General features: G+C 40.2%; 1 protein-coding gene across 12 annotated transcripts in view; it reads left to right on the forward strand.

The window, feature by feature from the left end:
• Positions 1–895: 895 nt before the first annotated feature.
• MPDZ (multiple PDZ domain crumbs cell polarity complex component) overlaps positions 896–17,447 on the forward strand; it is a 173,196-nt gene continuing 156,644 nt past the window's right edge. For all 12 annotated transcript variants that reach the window (XR_009008557.1, XM_057547814.1, XM_057547822.1 and 9 more), the window contains exon 1: positions 896–1,034. The gene's annotated coding sequence lies outside the window, so the exon portion shown is untranslated. The remainder of the gene's footprint in view (positions 1,035–17,447) is intronic.

Consider the following 17,447-nt stretch of genomic DNA (forward strand, 5'->3'; position numbering starts at 1 on the left):
TTAATTGGGCTTCTGAGTATCCTTTGATGTATACTTTAATATTAGACTTATGTATTGAAAAAGGGAGCAATTTTCCTCCCCAGAGAACATTCCTGGGACTCAGGGAATTGAGAATATCAGAAAGACAATCTTAAATGGCACAAAATAGAAATGAATATGTTTTTCCTGGCACCGTGTAATTCTGAACCCTTCCTCCACTTTTTGTTTGTTTTTTAGTTGGATCATCGGTCTAAGAATGGACATTGATGCGCTAAAAGTTACTTTTTAGAAAGTTAGATTAGCCCCGCCCCCAAGCATCCTCATTAAAGTGCTTCTCATCACTTTAATGAGCTACCAGAGAGCAATCCGCATTAAAAAAAAAAAAAAAAAAAAGTCCTCAAAACTAGAAATAGAGGCTACCGGTTCCCGCAGGTTACCAGATTCAGCAAATAAAAATACAGGTTGCCCAGGTAAATCCGAATTTCAGATAAACAAAGAATTTTTTAGTGTATATCCTAAACATTGCATGGGACAGACTTGTCCAAATTAATGCTTTTTATTTGACATTGACATTTAAGGGGGCTTTTCTCCAGCAACCGCGCGGAACCCACTCTCCACATCCCCCACCGAGCGCCCGCGGAGCTAGTTTAAACCCCGGGGCCTGCCGGCTGGGCCGCGCCCCCTGATTGGCCGAGGCGCGCCAGCCGCCCCGCCGGCCGAAGGCGTCACGCAGCCCTGGCAGCCCGGGCCCCGCCGCCGCAGCCGCCGCCGCGGCAGCCCCGGTCGGCGCAAGTGCGGCGCGCGCAGGGGGAGGGGGCGCGGCGGAGCGCGAGGCTGGCGTCGGGCCGCCGGCGGCCGGGCAGGATTAAGTTTCTCGGTCGAGCGGGAGCGTCAGTGCGCGTTCCTCCCGAAGCTCCTCGCCGGGACGTTACTTCAGGACAGAAGAAAGCGAGCGTGGGCGAGGCGAGGCGAGGCTCCCAGTGTCCCCGGCGACCCCAGCTCCCCAGCCCTCCGTTCCTTTCGCGTTCCCGCCGTGGGCGGCCGTCGCGAGCAGGGTAAGCGGCGCCGGGGCCCGGGCCAGGAGGCCGGAGCGCGCCCCCGTGCCCTGCGCGCGCACCGGCCGGGAAGGTGCGCGGCCGCCCGGGGCTCGGCTCGCGGGGCGGCGGCGGACGGGGTGCGCTCGCCCCACCCCGCGCGGCCCGGCGCTACCGGGAAGCAGCTGCTCCTCTGGATGTTGAAAACGATGGGGTCTGGAAGTTTCCTTTGCGACTCGCCGGGTCCCCAAGCGGTCGTTCCGGTTCTTTCAGCCACTTCCCCCCTCCTTTTGCTCTTGTTGATTCTAAGAGGTTGAAAAGTTTCGTCTTTTTGTTTGCCAGGAGGGGCATAGTAAGGGTGCTGAGGAGGCGGACCCCGGGCCTGGCACGCGGGCCGGGCGCAGCGGGGCGCGGGCGCCTGTTGCTGTCTGCTGCGGTGGCCGCGCCCCGGGTCGGACGCCCACTCTGTCGTTACGCGGGGGTGGGGAGACGCGCCCCCAGACTGGCGTCTCTCGCCTCGGCTGCGGGACAGCCAGAGCGCGCGGCTCACTGGTATCCGCCCCCACTTTTCACCCCTCTCCCTGGCGCCAGTGCCCTTTCGTCAGCTGTCCGCGTTGGTGGGAGTGTTTTGCTCCTGCCTCCCCCTTTATCCCCCCACCCCGCGCCGATGGGGCGCCTTTGTCTGCAGTTTCGCAGCCCCGGGATGCCGGATGTTTGTAGGGAAGCGCTGTTCCCAAGTGTGTGTGTGTGTGTGTGTGTGTTTCAGCGGTGGTGACGGTGTAAATTCTTGCTGCGTTCTTTTGCAGAGGCACAAAGGCTGGGCTATTCTTTCCTGCCGATCGCGTGGAAATTCATGCTGGGACTGCGGAGAGGGGGAGGGGCCGCTGCTGCTCTGTGTCCGGGGGCGAGTAGGGGGCGGTGGGAAGTCTCCGTCCATCTCAGCGCCTGGGGCTGCCGAGGTTGCTCTGCTGGGGCGGAATCCGGGTTTGGACACTGCGGGCCTTGGGCGGAGTGGGTGCGGGTGGCGGCTAGTGTTTCAGAGGTGTCATCAGATAAGAGGACCTTGACTTCACCAGCCTAGAAGGAAGACTCTACAAGTTCTTTTGGTGTCGAGAGGGGAATAATCTGAAAAGTGGCCAGACTCTGTCATCCAGCCTTGTTGGACAGCTGTGGCGTAAACATCCCGTTTGTGTTTCCGTAGGCATTCCTCATTTAGGTTGCCTTTTACAGAATAAGTAACACCTAATCTGAAACATTTATGAAGTGATGGAGTGGGTTTCAGGATTACGTGTTGCATTTGGGTATAGGGAACTACAATGAACTTTTTGTAGGAGTCGCATCATCTAAATTTGTAAAATATATGCTTTAGCCCCGGTAGAATTTAGGTAAATGACTGCATTTAAAACCCAGCAAAACTTGAAGTTTCTTGGCTTGAATTCTAATGCAGTGCACCTGTGCCTTTGCCTGAGGCAGGAGCTGAGAGGGTTTAGAGGGTGGTGGGAATATTCTTGTCTGGGATGCCCAGATTTCCTGCTTGCTGATGGGCTAGTTTACAAATGGGCCAGGTTTATCTAGACTGGGCTCTGTCCCCCACTGCCCCCTCACTCACCCCTCCCATCTCAGAGTTCACATTAGGGTCCTTAAAAGCAGAGGTCTGTAAACTTACGGGCCAAGGGCCAAATCTGTCTGCTGCAGCCTGGTTTTTTCTCTACGGTTTAAGAGCTAGGGATGGTTTGTACATTTTTTAATGGTTGAAAAACAAAATCAAAAGAATAATATTTCATGACATGTGAAAAATATTTGAAGATCAAATGTCAGTGCACATAAAGTTTTATTGGTGCACAGCCACTCTCATTCTTATTGTCTGTGATTCTTGCTGTTTGTGGCTGCTTTCACAGCAGCAGTGGCAGATTTGAGTAGTTGCATAGTTGAGACAGAGATGGAGAGCCTTCAAAGTCTGAAAAATTTACTATCTTACTCTACAGAAATAGTTGCCAATCAAGACTAGGATTCAAAAGTATTGCTTACATATTCCCTCTTGTAATGAGCGTATTGTTTAATTTCATTGCCTTTTAGGCCCTGTTTCTGGTGTTCTATGAATTGGCAGACTGTTCCCCAGTAGGCAGACAAATTAATGTGTTGGATTTTCTCATTTCCATGTTTCACTCTCAAAGTTTTCTTAACCTTTTGGTATCTTTTTTTTTAAGAATCTAGGCTGAAGTGGGGTTTGTGATTAGCAGAAATTATGTATTTAGCTATTTTAAGTTCAGTATATATAGCTGTATCTCAGGGTGCTCTGCAGTGAGTTCTGGTGACATCTAGCTGCTCTGTTACCTGAGCAGCTTTGAGAATTATAGTTCTGTTTATTTAGGTAGAGAGAGGCAGGGGTTAGGGGTTTTCATAAGTTCCTTTCCACAGGCAAGTTGTCACTTAGGCAGAGCTAGTTTGGGGAGCCCCTTGACTCTTCACCACTCATCTTGCCTACGTCATTTGCAAAAACAAACAAAAAAATTGATGAAGTTTGTCTCAACATATTACTACTAGATTGCTCAGATGTGTACCATAACTCTCACATGCGTTCCCTCCCTTTCCTTCGCTCCTTTCAGTATTTCTTTTCCCCTCTTTTCTTTCTGGTTTCTTTTCTCCATTTAACACAATCCTTCATTTCATCGCGTGAGCCCCCTGACTGTTGTTGCTAGGGAGTGGAGAGATGCATGTCAGTTTTTACTGTACTCCAAATTCCTATCATATATACAATGCCCTGTTTGGCGGCTGAAGTCCTATTTGCATCTCAGATACTTTTTTTTGGTATATCTTTATTGGAGTATAATTGCTTTACAATGTTGTGTTAGTTTCTGCTGTACAACAAAGTGAATCAGCTATATGTACACATATATCCCCATATCCCCTCTTGAGCCTCCCTCCCGCTCTCCCTATCCCACCCCTCTAGTTCATCACAAAGCATCGAGCGGATCTCCCTGTGCTTTGCAGCTGCTTCCCACTAGCCATCCATTTTATTTTTGGTAGTGTATGTATGTCAGTGCTACTCTCTCAGTTCATCCCAGCTTCCCCTTCCCCCGCTGTGTCCTCAAGTCCTTTCTTTACGTCTGCCTCTTTATTGCTGCCTTGCCACAAAAAAAGATTCCATATATGTGCGTTAGCATACGGTATTTGTTTTTCTCTTTCTGACTTGCTTCCCTCTGTATGACAGACTCTGGGTCCATCCACCTAATCACAAATAACTCAATTTCATTCCTTTTTATGGCTGAGTAACATTCCATTGTATATATGTGCCACATCTTTATCCATTCATCTGTCGATTGACATTTAGGTTGCTTTTATGTTCTGGCTATTGTAAATAGTGTTTCAGTGAACACTGCGGTATGTGTATCTTTTTGAATTATGGTTTTCTTCGGGTATATGCCCAGTAGTGGGATTGCTGGGTCGTATGGTAGTTCTATTTTTAGTTTTTTAAGGAACCTCCATGCTGTTCTCCATAGTGGCTGTATCAGTTTACATTCCCACCAGCGGTGCAAGAGGGTTCCCTTTTCTCCACACCCTCTCCAGCATTTATTGTTTGTAGATTTTTTGATGATGGCCATTCTGACTGGTGTGAGATGATACCTCATTGTAGTTTTGATTTGCATTTCTCTTATGATTAGTGATGTTGAGCATCCTTTCATATGTTTGTTGGAAATCTGTATATCCTCTTTGGAGAAATCTCTATTTAGGTCTTCTGCCCATTTTTGGATTCGGTTGTTTGTTTTTTTGATACTGAGCTTCATGAGCTGCTTGTATATTTTGAGGATTAATCCTTTGTCAGTTGCTTTGTTTGCAAATATTTTCTCCCATTCTGAGGGTTGTCTTTTCGTCTTGTTTATGGTTTCCTTTGCTGTGCAAAAGCTTTTAAGTTTCATTAGGTCCCATTTGTTTCTTTTTGTTTTTATTTCCATTTCTCTAGGAGGTGGGTCAAAAAGGATCTTGCTGTGATTGATGTCATAGAGTGTTCTGCCTATGTTTTCCTCTAAGAGTTTTATATTGTCTGGCCTTACATTTAGGTCTTTAATCCATTTTGAGTTTATTTTTGTGTATGGTGTTAGGGAGTGGTCTAATTTCATTATTTTCCATGTAGCTGTCCAGTTTTCCCAGCAGCACTTATTGAAGAGGTTGTCTTTTCTGCATTGTGTATTCTTGCCTCTTCTGTCAAAGATATGGTGACCATATGTGTGTAGGTTTATCTCTGGCCTTTCTGTCCCGTTCCATTGATCTATATTTCTGTTTTTGTGCCAGTACCGTACTGTTTTGATTACGGCAGCTTTGTAGTATAGTCTGAAGTCAGGGAGCCTGATTCCTTCAGCTCTGTTTTTCTTTCTCAAGATTGCTTTGGCTATCAGGGTCTTTTCTGTTTCCATACAAATTGTAAAATGTTTTGTTCTAATTCTGTGAAAAATGCCATTGGTAATTTGATAGGGATTGCACTGAATCTGTAGATTGCTTTGGGTAATATAGTCATTTTCACAATGTTGATTCTTCCAATCCAAGAACATGGTATATCTTTCCATCTGTTTGTATTGTCTTTGATTTCTTTCATCAGTGTCTGACAGTTCTCTGCATATAGGTCTTTTGCCTCCTTAGGTAGGTTTATTCCTAGGTATTTTATTCTTTTTGTTGCAATGGTAAATGGGAGTGTTTCCTTAATTCCTCTTTCAGATTTTTCATCATTAGTGTATAGGAGTGCAAGAGATTTCTGTGCATTAATTTTGTATCCTGTTACTTTACCAAATTCATTGATTAGCTGTAGTAGTTTTCTGGTGGCATCTTTAGGATTTTCTATGTGTAGTTCAGATATCTTTTAAATGCACATATATGGTGAGGGAGTAGAGGCTCTCCCCAGAGTTTACTATATCTGTGCAAGGCATGGTGCTTGGAGACATTCATGGAAATCCTTGAAATGTAATTTTGCATTGATCAGGCCTTTAGCCTTTAGCTGATGTGGTGGAGAGGCTCTGCTTTACAAACAAAGAAATGGACCCATTGTCTAGGGTTCAGATTAAGGGATTTAGAAGCTGGGGAGTAACAGTTGCCTGGAAGATACTGTCCTCAGTTAAGAGCAGATTATTTTCTCCAGATTACATCTCAAGTCTGACATAATAGATTTGATTCAGGTTGAGTTGCAGGTTGGCTCCCTTTTGTATATTTATAATATGCAAAAAGTACTCTGTGCTTTTCACAAAATATCTTCGGGCAGAGTTGACATATTGGGTGGGAAATGTCCCTGTATATGCTAGAGCAAATTACACATCTACCAACAAAAGCCTTTATGATTCAGAGTAAAGAAGCAAACGACTTCCTGTAGAATTCAGGACTGCTTGATGGTGCATGTGAATGATGATATGTCACCAGTTGTATTTCCCAGACAGTTATATGTGTTCTTAAAACACGTTTGGCCTAAAGTAGGAATTCATTTGATATTGTTACATTGTTACATACATTATCAACCCCATATTTATAACAAGAAAGGTATTATTTTTTCTTCTAAATTAGTTTCCTGTTTAAAAGAGCATCACTATAAATACAATTGGGAAATGATGTTTAGTATGGTAAAGTTAATGTACTATAATTAAATAATTATAGTGGGGTTCCACATGGGTGAATAAGAATAAGGAGATGAACTATTTCTATATAGAGAAAACTGATATCATTGCCTTCCTGTGAAACACTTCCCAAGAAGATCTGAGGTAGTTATTCATTGAGTAGATGGTAATAGATGGATTAGGAGGTATGTTGAATTGGGTTAGGCACTAGGGAGAACACAAAATAAATACTGTTGGAAGCTTACTGTCTTAAAAATAGACACACAGAGGAAAGAATAAAAAGGTTTTACATGTAGTAAAAGTTACAGTGATTAAAGAAGTTAGACATCAACATTGGGTTGCTTGCTGGCAACTTGTAGATGGCTGTCTTCTTGTGTCTTCATATGGTCTTCCCTCTGTGTAAATCTGTATCCTAGAGGACACCAGTCAGGTTGGATTAGGGCCCACCCCAGTGACCTCATTTAACCTTAATTACCTCTTTAAAGACCCTCTCTCCAAATATAGTCATATTCTGAGGTACTGGGGGTTGGGACTTCAACATATGACTTTGGGGAGGAAACAATTCATAAATTCTTACAGAGACTGTAAGGCTCTCACAGACTGTAGGTTGTAAACTGGTGAGACCTTGAAGAATTGGACTGGCTCAGGGTAAGGGAGGGAGGTCCTGTAGGAGGCTATTGTGGTGGTATAACTAAGCTGTATTGTGGTAATTTGATGTTTGGAAAGGAAGGGAAACTACTATGTGAGGAAAAAGGTATTTTATCTTTGGCCTGAGGCCACTTGTTTTCTTTCTTCTGGTGTTCACTGGAAAATTGCCCCTTCCTTTTTGTAGACAGAGCATTAGTTTTCTTTTCAAGCATTTCATAAAAGCATCAATTGTCTTAAAATATTTCTTCTCTCACAAAATGAGTAAAACATTAAATTTGCAAAGATGAAATATTAGCGTTGTAAACATCTCACGATGGTTTTGGAGTGTGATTAAAACAGTAAAATTTATAATTCATATTGACCTAAAAACTGTGTGTATATCCTACGCATGTTTTATGGGCAGATATTTGGCATAGTCTTTTTTCCCCAGAAATATCTTCCCCTTTTTGGAAAAGTATAATTTAAAAAGTAATTTATATCCTATATCATAAAATAACAAAAAACTTCTTGAAGCGGTGAAATTATATTTGTTAGAGAAGTGCAATTCTTCCAAATTTGGACAGCTGAGTTTAAAAAAAAAAAAAAAAGGTAAAACAAGGCTTAAATTCTTGCTTTTTTTCTTCTTGCCTGTGGTGGTTAAATTTGTTTGGTCGAGGGAATTCTTGTCTTTATCCTCCTGTTAGTTTTATTTAGATCTGCAAAATCAACATTCATTGTCATTTTCTTGTAAACCACTCTACCTCCAGATCTAGGGTGCCATAACGAAATGCAGGAGGGGAAAGTGAGAAAGCAAACACTTGTAAGAAAGGAAAAAACAGAAACATCAGCTACTAGACAACAAAAAACCAAACGAAAACTCAAGGAAAAACGTATTTAGTTTGTGTTGATGATTTAATATTGATAGTATGAATATCTTTTGGGATACTTTTCATTTACTCTATTGCTTATTGCTTAGTTTTTTTTTGTTTTTTGTTTTTTTTTGATTTTTAATTTTTATTTATTTATTTTTGGCTGTGTTGGGTCTTCGTTTCTGTGCGAGGGCTTTCTCCAGTTGCGGCGAGCGGGGGCCACTCTTCATTGCGGTGCGCGGGCCTCTCACTATCGCGGCCTCTCTTGTTGTGGAGCACAGGCTCCAGACGCGCAGGCTCAGTAATTGTGGCTCACAGGCCTAGTTGCTCTGTGGCATTTGGGATCTTCCCGGACCAGGGCTCGAACCCGTGTCGCCTGCATTGGCAGGCAGATTCTCAACCACTGCGCCACCAGGGAAGCCCTATTGCTTAGTTTTAAAACTATAGTTATAGTAAAATACATAAGGTAGTTCTTTCTTTTAGTAACTTTTTTTGATTATAAGAAAGCACGTTTAAAAAATATGGACAACATAGACAAGTTCAAAGAAGCAGAAAAACTTAGCTGCAATCCTGTCACCTAGGTACTATCCCTCCGCAAAGAAAACATGTATTTTGTGAAACGAGAATGCTTAACTTATTTTGGTATACAAATGAACAAGTACAGCCATTGGTCAGTAGTTTTCACTAATTGCCCTTTCTCTCGGTGAGGATAGTATGATTTGAGATTATTAAACATCCATACGTTTGAAATGACATTAATTGCACCTGTTTGAACCAATGTCTCTTGACTCTTTGAGGAGGTATAATATCCCTCACTACCGTACGGCACACAGGACACCAGTGGAGAATGCATTTGTAATTCTTGATCTGGGCTTAAAATTAAATGTTCCATAGACCTATAGTTAATTTTGCAGTAACTTTACATTATGTATTGATAATTAGGTGGTCCCTAGCATGCCTTGCTTCAGGGAACGTGCTGAAGAAAATGGTCATGGGGGTCTGTTATCCTGTGCTTATAAGACATCACTACACTAACAAAACTGTGATGACAGAACCATAAATATTAAAGATTATTTTACAATTTAAAAGATCTTCTCTGATCTATACAAGGTATGCCCAGCTTCTCTTATATTTTGCTAGGCACCCCTCCCAAACAGGTCCTGTTTGTCTAAGGCATTACTGGATAAAGTTAAAGAAGGTTTAGACCAGATGTTCCCATTTTCTTCCCCCAGTCTTTCAAGGGTATTTCATTTTAATAAGTCAGGCATGAAGTCTGCCTCTGGGCAACATTTATTTCCTGCTGTAGCGCTGGAGGGGCCTCAACTATAGGATTCAGTGGAGTTTTGCCTGACACCCTCTCCCTCCTTTCTACCACATTCACGGTTTTCCTGGGAGTAGTGAATGTAGTCATCCTGTTCCCTTTGAGAAAAGTACAGCACTGGAATGCCTCTTTATACTATAAACTTTGCAGAATGTACATATATACATATATCTATCTATATAAACAGCCCCTGGGCCTGGATTATTGCCCCCTAGGCAGTGCTATTAAGTTCAGTGAACATCTGTTGGGTGCTAAACTCAGGACGTTTAGGCTTCCCCCTTCTCTCAAGGAGGGGAGAGGGCTTGTTTAAGTATTTTACTGAGGTATAATTTATAGTTCACATATGATAAACTGCACATATTGAAAGTGTACAGTTTGTTGAATTTGGACCCTTGTGAAACCAGCCTCGCAATCAAGACAGTGAACATATCCATCCCCCGCAGATTTTCCTCATGCCCCTTTGTAATCCTTTCTTGCCTCTCCTACTTCCCTATCTCCAAGTAACCACCGATCTGCTTTTTGTCACTATAGATTAGTTTGCATTCTCTAGAGCTTTAAATAAATGGAATCATACAGTGTGTTCTTTTTGTCTGACTGCTTCACCGTGTATTTTAGGATTCATCTTTGTTGTCTGTACTCGTGGTTTATTACTGTTTATTGCTGAGAACTAGTTCATTTTATGGGTATACCATTCAGAGTTTCTAAAATAGTTTTAGAATTCTCCTATACTTCATCCATTGTCTTGTAGTGTACTTGTTCTTGGTTTCAACTATGTTATATCAGACTTTTGTATTTGACAGTTTTATTCAGTCTTCTTAAATTCATGCCCCTTATGGATCAACATAAAATTTAAGTACCCTTATTTAATGTTACATGAAGTTCCAAAATATGTAAATCATATTTTATAAAAAAAAACCAAACCCTGGCAATAGTAAAATAGGGAGATTTAAATTTTTCAAATTTTTGAAAATATCAGGTGATTAATTTTTTTAAAAAGTCAGGTGAGTGTTGAGGTTTTCCACAAGCTTTTGTATACTACGTTGTGAAGTCAGTTTCAATATTGAGCCCAAAACTTTATTTCCAGATTGCTTGCCTAATTCTCCTGACCCACGTGCATATTTTTGGTAGTTCTTATAATTTTTGGTAGATTTATCGGTCACTTCTTGTGACAACTGTATGTGACAATCCTATAGTGATTTGGATAACAGAGGAGTAATTTGGCACCTGAATTATACAAATAATTGCCATTCATTATATGTTACACCTAAGATCATCAGACATACCAAGAATTGGAGAAAGGATGGTCATTATATTATGAAAACATGTTATTCTTACTGGGGTCATTCAGGTTTTTCAGGGCATTTTTAACATTTATGTGTTTGTCTCTACTTTCTGATCACTTGATTGAAATTAAGTGGCTAAACAACAAAAAAACACAAACCCCAAAGCAACAACACCATTTAAAGCAGATGTGCTGTCTAGATTATTACAAAAGTAAAAGTTGGTTTATAATCTTAATTTTAACAGTCCTTCGAGTGCCATAGTAAAATACAGTTAATGGATGTAGTTAAATAGTAGATGTGTTAATTAAGAAGCAAATAGTCATGTTTATTGAAAGAGAATGAGACCTTTTAAATTGTTTTCAGAGAGGAAATACCAAGTGGTCAAGATGGCCTTAGTGAGTCCTATAGACTTAACATAGGGCGACTAAATAGTGTAGCCTATTACAGTTATCTCTGAATTAGTAATTAGGGGATTGAATTGGTCCATGCTTATTTATCTTACATGGGTAAGGTTTGTGTTTGGGTAGATTCATATTAATTCAGACTTCTTTAAATAATTTTCCCTTCTCTGAACAACTTGGAATCTTGCCAGCACGATGTAAGTTGTCATGTCTTTGGCTGACTTACTCAGTGTATCCTCAGGACTGTACACTACCACTGCCTGATAAGCTTATCATCTGATTTAGACAGTGACACCTCTTTGCTTTCAGAGGGATACAGAGTTCTCTGTAGTGAGTCTTTAGTACAGATTATGAAAAACACTACTTTTATTATTGTGGAGAAATTTCAATTTCTTCTTGAATGTTTGCATATTCAGTTAATGGAAGATCCAGAGGTGAATTTGTTTTGGTTTAGTGTGGAGGTAAATAAGAGAGCATCATGGCTGATTTATATTTTCTAGATGTATTCTCCTCCGTGTATGTAGATATTATTTCATCGTGGAGCTTGCTGGAGTATTTTTGATTCCACTAGAATTAAAATTTTTTTTTATATGCCTCTTTAAGTTTTAAAGTAATATTTTTCTACAGTGTCATTTTATTATTTTATTATCCTATTATAAGAGTAGTCAACTTTTTTCTTTCTTTTTTTAAATATCTTTATTGGAGTATAATTGCTTTACAATGTTGTGTTAGTTTCTGCTATATAACAAAGTGAATCAGCTATACATATACATATATTCCCATATCCCCTCCCTCTTGCATCTCCTTCCCAACCTCCCTATCTGACCCCTCTAGGTGGTCACAAAGCACAGAGCTGATCTCCCTGTGCTATGCGGCTGCTTCCCACTAGCTAGCTATTTTACATTTGGTAGTGTATATATATAGATAGATAGATAGATATACACACACACACACACACACACACACACACATATATATACCAGTGCCACTCTCTCACTTTGTCCCAGCTTACCCTTCACCCTCCCCGTGTCCTCAAGGCCATTCTCTACATCTGTGTCTTTATTCCTGTCCTGTCTCTAGGTTCTTCAGAACCATTTTTTTTTTTTTTTTTAGATTCCGTATATATTTGTTAGCATACGGTATTTGTTTTTCTCCTTCTGACTTACTTCACTCTGTATGACAGACTCTAGGTCTATCCACCTCACGACAGATAACTCAGTTTCGTTTCTTTTTAAGGCTGAGTAGTATTCCATTGTACATGTGTGCCACAGCTTTATCCATTCATCTATCGATGGACGTTTAGGTTGCATCTATGTCCTGGCTATTGTAAATAGTGCTGCAGTGAACATTGTGGTTCATGACTCTTTTTGAATTATGGTTTTCTCTGGGTATATGCCCAGTAGTGGGATTGCTGGGTCATATGGTAGTTCTATTTTTAGTTTTTTAAGGAACCTCCATACTGTTCTCCATAGTGGCTGTATCAATTTCCATTCCCACCAACAGTGCAAGAGGGTTCCCTTTTCTCCACACCCTCTCCAGCATTTATTGTTTGTAGAATTTTTGATGATGGCTATCCTGACTGGTGTGAGGTGATACCTCATTGTAGTCTTGATTTGCATTTCTCTCATGATTAGTGATGTTAGTGAGCATCCTTTCATGTGTTTGTTGGAAATCTGTATATCTTCTTTGGACAAATGTCTATTTACGTCTTCTGCCCATTTTTGGATTGGGTTGTTTGTTTTTTTGATACTGAGCTGCATGAGCTGCTTGTATATTTTGGGGATTAATCCTTTATCGGTTGCTTCGTTTGCAAATATTTTCTCGCATTCTGAGGGTTGTCTTTTTGTCTTGTTTATGGTTTCCTTTGCTGTGCAAAAGCTTTTAAGTTTCATTAGGTCCCAATTGTTTATTTTTGTTTTTATTTCTATTTCTCTAGGAGGTGGGTCAAAAAGGGTCTTGCTGTGATTGATGTCATAGAGTGTTCTGCCTATGTTTTCCTCTAAGAGTTTTATATTGTCTGGCCTTACATTTAGGTCTTTAATCCATTTTGAGTTTATTTTTGTGTATGGTGTTGGGGAGTGTTCTAATTTCATTCTACTACATGTAGCTGCCCAGTTTTCCCAGCAGCACTTATTGAAGAGGCTACCTTTTCTCCATTGTATATTCTTGCCTCCTTTATCAAAGATAAGGTGGCCATATGTGCATGTGTTTATCTCTAGGCTTTCTATCCTGTTCCATTGATTTATATTTTGTTTTGTGCCGGTACCATACTGTCTTGATTACTATAACTTTGTAGTATAGTCTGAAGTCAGGGAACCTGGTTCCTCCAGCTCAGTTTTCTTTCTCAAGATTGCTTTGGCTATTTGGGGTCTTTTGTGTTTCTATACAAACTGTGAAATTTTTTGTTCTAGTTCTGTGAAAAATGCCATTGGTAGTTTGATAAGGATTGCATTGAATCTGTAGATTGCTTTGGGTGGTATACTCATTTTCACAACGTTGAGTCTTCCAATTCAAGAACATGGTATATCTCTCCATCTGTTTGTATCATCTTTAATTTCTTTCATCAGTGTCTTATAGTTTTCTGCATATAAGTTTCTTGTCTCCTTAGGTAGGTTTATTCCTAGGTACTTTATTCTTTTTGTTGCAGTGGTAAATGGGCATGTTTCCTTAATTTCTTTTTCAGATTTTTTATCATTAGTGTATAGGAATGCAAGAGATTTCTGTGCATTAATTTTGTATCCTGTTACTTTACCAGATTCATTGATTAACTCTAGTAGTTTTCTGGTAGCATCTTTAGGATTCTCTATGTATAGTATCATGTCATCTGCAAACAATGACAGCTTTACTTCTTCTTTTCCGACTTGGATTCCTTTTATTTCTTTTTCTTCTCTGATTGCTGTGGCAAACACTTCCAAAACTATGTTGAATAATAGTGGTGAGAGTGGAGAACCTTGTCTTGTTCCTGATCTTAGTGGAAATGGTTTCAGTTTTCCACCATTGAGAAGGATGTTGGCTGTGCGTTTGTCATATATGGCCTTTATTATGTTAAGTTTCCTCTGTGCCTACTTTCTGGAGGGTTTTTGTCATAAATGCGTGTTGAATTTTGTCAAAAGCTTTTTTTGCATCTATTGAGATTATCATATGGTTTTTATCCTTCAGTTTGTTAATGTGGTGTATCACCTTGATTGATTTGTGTATACTGAAAAATCCTTGCATTCCTGGGATAAACCCCACTTGATCATGGTGTATGATTCTTTTAATGTGGTTGGATTCTGTTTGCTAGTATTTTGTTGTGGATTTTTTGCATTTATGTTCATCAGTGATATTGGCATGTAGTTTTCTTTTTTCGTGACATCTTTGTCTGGTTTTGGTATCAGGGTGATGGTGGCCTCATAGAATGAGTTTGGGAGTGTTCCTTCTTCTGCCATATTTTGGAAGAGTTTGAGAAGGATAGGTGTTAGCTTTTCTCTAAATGTTTGATATAATTTGCCAGTGAAGCCTTCTGGTCCTGGACTTTTGTTTGTTGGAAGATTTTTAATCACAGTTTCCATTTCAGTGCTTATGATTGGTCTGTTTATATTTTCTATTTCTTCCTGGTTCAGTCTCAGAAGGTGGTACTTTTCTAAGAATTTGTCCATTTCTTCCAGGTTGTCCATTTTATTGCCATATAGTTGCTTGTAGTAATCTCTCATGATTCTTTGTATTTCTGCAGTGTCATTTTGTTACTTTTCCTTTTTCATTTCTAATGCTATTGATTTGAGTCTTCTCCCTTTTTTTCTTGATGAGTCTGGCTAGTGGTTTATCAGTGTTATTTACCTTCTCAAAGAACCAGCTTTTAGTTTTATTGATCTTTGCTGTTGTTTCTTTCATTTCTTTTTCATTTATTTCTGATCTGATCTTTATGATTTCTTTCATTCTGCTAACTTTGGGGTTTTTTTTGTTGTTTTTCTAATTGCTTTAGGTGTAAGTTTAGGTTTTTTGAGATTTTTCTTGTTTCTTGAGGTAGGATTTTATTGCTTATAAACCTCCCTCTTAGAACTGCTTTTGCTGCATCCCATAGGTTCTGGGTCATCATGTTTTCATTGTCATTTGTTTCTAGGTATTTTTTGGTTTCCTCAGTGATCTGTTGGTTATTTAGTAGCATATTGTTTAGCCTCCATGTGTTTGTATTTCTTACAGTTTTTTTCCTGTAATTGCTATGTAGTCTCATAGCATTGTGATCAGAAAAGATACTTGACATGATTTCAATTTTCTTAAATTTACCAAGGCTTGATTTGTGACCCAAGATATGATCTATCCTGGAGAATGTTCCATGAACACTTGAGAAGAAAGTGTATTCTGTTGTTTTTGAATGGAATGTCCTGTAAATATCAATTAAGTTCATCTTGTCTAATGTGTCATTTAAAGCTTGTGTTTTCTTATTTATTTTCATTTTGGATGATTTGTCCACTGGTGTAAGTGAGGTGTTAAAGTCCCCTACTATTATTGTGTTACTGTCGATTTCCCGTTACGTCTGTTAGCATTTGCCTTGTGTATTGAGGTGCTCCTATGTTGGGTGCATAAATATTTACCATTGTTATATCTTCTTCTTTTATTGATCTCTTGATCATTATGTTGTGTCCCTCTTTGTCTCCTGTAATATTCTTTATTTTAAAGTGTATTTTGTCTGATATGAGAATTGATACTCCAGCTTTCTTTTGATTGCAATTTGCATGGAGTATCATTTTCCATCCCCTCACTTTCTGTCTGTTTGTGTCTCTAGGTCTGAAGTGGGTCTCTTGTAGACAGCATATATGTGGGTCTTGTTTTTGTATCCATTCAGCCAGTCTGTGTCTTTTGATGGGAGCATTTATTCCATTTACATTTAAGGTAATTATCTATATGTATATTCCTATTACCATTTTCATAATTGTTTTCGGTTTGTTATTATAGGTCTTTTCCTTCTCTTGTGTTTCCTGCTTAGAGAAGTTCCTTTAGCATTTGTTGTAAAGCTGGTTTGGTGGTGCTGAATTCTCTTAGCTTTCGCTTGTCTGTAAAGTTTTTAATTTCTCTGTCAAATCTGAATGAGATCCTTGCTGGATAAAGTAATCTTGGTTTTAGGTTTTTCTCTTTCATCACTTTAAATATGTCCTGCCACTCCCTTCTGGCTTGCAGAGTTTCTGATGAAAGATCAGCGGTAACCTTATGGGGATTCCCTTGTATGTTATTTGTTGTTTTCTCTTGCTGCTTTTAATATTTTTTCTTTGTATTTAATTTTTGATAGTTTGAGTAATATGTTTCTTGGTGTGTTTCTCCTTGGATTTACCCTGTGTGGGACTCTTTGCGCTTCCTGGACTTGAATGACTATTTCCTTTCCCATGTTAGGGAAGTTTTTAACTATAATCTCTTCAAATATTTTCTCAGTCCCTTTCTTTTTCTCTTCTTCTTCTTGGACCCTTATAATTCGAATGTTGGTGCATTTAGTGTTGTCCCAGAGGTCTCTGAGACTGTCCTCAATTCTTTTCATTCTTTTTTTTTATTCTACTCTTCAGTAGTTACTTCCACTCTTTTTTCTTCCAGGTCACTTATCCGTTCTTATGCCTCAGTTTTTCTGCTATTGATTCCTTCTAGAGAATTTTTAATTTCATTTATTGTGTTGTTCATCATTGTTTGTTTGCTGTTTAGTTCTTCTAGGTCCTTGTTAAATGTTTCTTGTACTTTCTCCATTCTATTTCAAAGATTTTGGATTCTCTTTACTATCATTTCTCTGAATTCTCTTTCAGGTAGACTGCCTGTTCTCTCTTCATTTGTTTGTTCTTTTGGGTTCCTACCTTGCTCCTTCATCTGCTGCATATTTCTCTGTCTTCTCATTTTGCTTAACTTACTGTGTTTGGGGTCTCCTTTTCACAGGCTGCAGGTTCATAGTTCCTGTTGTTTTTGGTGTCTGCCCCCAGTGGATCAGGTTCATTCAGTGGCTTGTGTAGGCTTCCTAATGGAGAGGACTGGTGCCTGTGTTCTGGTGGGTGGGGCTGGATCTTGTCTTTCTGGTGGGCAGGGCTGCATCCGCTGGTGTGTTTTGGGGTGTCTGTGACCTTATTATGATTTTAGTCAGCCTCTCTGCTAATGGGTGTGGTTGTGTTCCTGTCTTGCTAGTTGTTCGGCATGGGGTGTCCAGCAGTGGAGCTTGCTGGCCGTTGGGCGGAGCTGGGTCTTAGCATTGAGATTGAGATCTCTGGGAGAAGTCTGGCCGATTGATATTACTTGGGGCCAGGAGGTCTCTGGTGATCCAGTGTCCTGAACTCGCCTGTCCCACCTCAGAGGCTCACGCCTGACACTAGGCCGGAGCACCAAGACCCTGTC

The sequence above is a fragment of the Balaenoptera acutorostrata genome, chromosome 6 (assembly GCF_949987535.1).
Source record: "Balaenoptera acutorostrata chromosome 6, mBalAcu1.1, whole genome shotgun sequence".
Taxonomy (NCBI): domain Eukaryota; kingdom Metazoa; phylum Chordata; class Mammalia; order Artiodactyla; family Balaenopteridae; genus Balaenoptera; species Balaenoptera acutorostrata.